Consider the following 3,146-nt stretch of genomic DNA (forward strand, 5'->3'; position numbering starts at 1 on the left):
CTTCAGTCTGTGCACAGCCTCTGTGTGTTAACTGGCTCTGGGAAGGGGTTTGGAAAACCAAGGAGTTAAACCTTGAGCAGGAGGATGTTTCGTTCTCCAAACCTGAAACCTGATCATTCAAATGCTAAATGAGGTGAAGAGTTAGACCTCCTGGTCAAATTTCTTTTCTCTTGCCCATTTGGATACTCCCTCACAGCTGCAGCCCAGAAAGCCCACTCTTGTGAGTGATGGGAATTTTAGTTTCAAAACCTAAAAGAAGGAGGAGAAGCACCTGAGGGTGGCTGGATTCAGAGCCAAAACCAAACAGCCACTCAGCCCAGTGCTGTCCCAAACATCTGTTTCCAGGTAAACAGGAGCTGGATGTGACCTTTCTCACTCTCTAAACTTTGAGGGCATCCCTAAACCCGACAGCAGCAGCTCTTCCACAGAGATAAGGAGGAGTATCTGGACACCAGCAGAAGGGTAAAACAAAGGGAGGGGGAGGTCACCTTGGACATTATAGCACCAGGGTGCTTTGTATGGCCAGACACAACAGGATGAGCTTCCAGACCTGAGCTGCTCCCTCAAATTAACAGCTGAGCCTGAGGACACGGGTCTGGCAGACGTTAAACCCACAGAGGCTCCCAGCAGCTCAAGTATTAGAGTGAGGATTAAGCAAAGCCCATCTCTGCTGAGCTGTACTCCTGCCAGTGCCACAGCACCCAGGGCTGATGGGGCTGAGCCAGGAGGGGCCTTTGGAGCCACAGAACCTCCTCCCACCCGGGTAATCAAACCTCTGCTCAACAAGGGCCACAGAAACCTGGCCAAGCCCTGCCCCAAGTGAGGCTAACTTGATCCATGGGAACTTTGCATACAGCATAACCCTGTACTAGGAATGATTGTAAACCCCCAAGATTGTGATGAGGAAATAACCAGCCTAGAGATAAACATGCAAATCTCATTATTAACAGCAATTTGGATGCTGAAATAATTCTGGCTGAACTTAAATGAGTAAAAGGATGTATTTATTGTCTTTAAGTTGAACACCTACTGGTAAGAACTATTAAAACACCAAATTCAGGCAGTGATGACTTAATTTTCCCTCTTAAACTTTCACAGCAGGCTTGACAATCTACTGAACCTCCTGCTGTACTGCTCTACGCTCTGTGCAGAGGCTGCTCATCCATGCTGTCACTCTTGGCTGAACTTCTCTGAGCTGTAACTCAGAAATGCTGCAGGAAAATGGATCTCTGCAATGCTGAGCAGAGATCACACCACTCACATACTGGTGGGCTTGTGTACTTCCACATGCACTCTCCATCTTTCCCCAAAACTGGACAAGCATTTTCACCTCCAAGCAGCTACACAAGAATAGGCTCTTTAAAGAAAGCAGCTACAGGTTACTCACTGCATTGATTTGACTGTGTAAATATGTTCCATTTCCTGGGCACTGCCACTGCTGCCCACACAACCTCCTTCTTGGCTTTTGCCTTAAGCAAACACTAATTGGCATTGCTTCTGCTGTAACAGAATTTCAACTGCTTTAAGTTATATTTCTAAGCTGCAGTATGTAACTAAGCATTCAGAATGCCCTGAAAAAGATGGTTAGAATAGTGTGTCATGGCATCTTTGAGCGAGATCAGGCATGTCCCACCCAGTCTCTAATCAGCACCTCTGCTCTGCATGGGGTTTGCACAGCTCTGTACAGGAAAACCTCCACCATAGTACAGGAAGCTATTTCAGTCAACCACTTTCTTGATATTTAAGTGTGCGTGTGCTCCCAACAGCTGGGAGGTGACTCTACCTGGCTCTGTTCAGGAGTCAGCAGCATATCCACAGTGTAAGATCATGTGCTTAAAGATTGATTCTGAATGTCCAGTTAAATACATTTCTAGGGATAAAGTTAAAGTTAGAAACAAACAGGACCTCTGTAAAAGGAAAAATAATACCTTGGTGTAATGTCTCTATACCAGTAAATGCCCTGCCAGTCCCTGGCTGCCCCTCTCCTGGGGAATACTTGGACAATCCAACTAATAAATCCCAAGACCAAGAGGTAGACCTACATTAAGGTCCCTTCCAACCCAAACCATTTATGATTCTACAATAAAGCTCATCCAGTCCCAACCCCCTGCCATGGGCAGGGACACTTTCCACTGGAGCAGGTTGCTCAGAGCCCCATCCAGCCTGGCCTTGAACACTTCCAGGGATGGGGAGTCCACAACCTCTCTGCCTAGGGCTTATTTTGAATATTTTGTCAGTGTTTCTTAAAGTTACTGCTAAATCCTTCAAGCAGTTCTTCTCATCCTAAAATGATACTTGCAGTTCAGCTACAAGTACTGAGCCGAGCTCTCCTGTTCTCAGCCCCACCCCATGCAAAGAGAATAAAAAATCACCTGTCATACACAATTTAAATGCTTTTCTGGGAGACAGGCTGCATTACTAAATACTAGATTCACAACTCCTTCCCATTATGAACTTGGAAATTAAATAACTTCTACAAATCCTCAGCCTTTCCTATGATTCTGGTAAACTGAAACTGTCCCAGGAGCTGTGCCCCTCATTAATTGAATGCCCTCCACCTGCCTTCAGGACTCTTACAGACAGTACAACCCCAGAAAAGGTGACAGAATTTAAAAGGTAGTAGCAAGAAAACCCTTCTCTCACTTTATACTCCATCTAAGTCAGAGCTGGGAATCTCTAGGAGCACATTTGGGCACTAAATTGTGTCCTCAGAGAGCAGCTCAGTTGACAATTCCCACAGAAAAAGCTCTGAGCATTCTGCTCTGGCATTTTCAGCATCAGGAAACCCAGCCTGGTTTCCCATGTACCTCTTACGACCTTTTCACAGCCAGACAGCTCAGCAGCAACTGACACAAGTCACTGGTTAGCACAAAATACCTTCAAATGTACAAAAGCAGCAATGCCTGTGTGATAGTCTCCCCTCAACAGGACTCAGAGCTCACACCTGAAAGTCTGCTCACCTCAGAAATTCTTATATCCAACCCCATTACAAGATTATCTTCACAGGATTCTGCTAAGGCACTGCCATTTCTTCAGCTATTGCATTACTTGAGGCTTCAAAACACTTGAAGCCCTTTGTTACATTCAACAGCAACCATCCAAGCTCCAAAATTGCACAATTGATCTAGTACACAAAACAACTTGAA

The sequence above is a fragment of the Corvus cornix genome, chromosome 2 (assembly GCF_000738735.6).
Source record: "Corvus cornix cornix isolate S_Up_H32 chromosome 2, ASM73873v5, whole genome shotgun sequence".
Classification (NCBI taxonomy): Eukaryota; Metazoa; Chordata; class Aves; order Passeriformes; family Corvidae; genus Corvus; species Corvus cornix.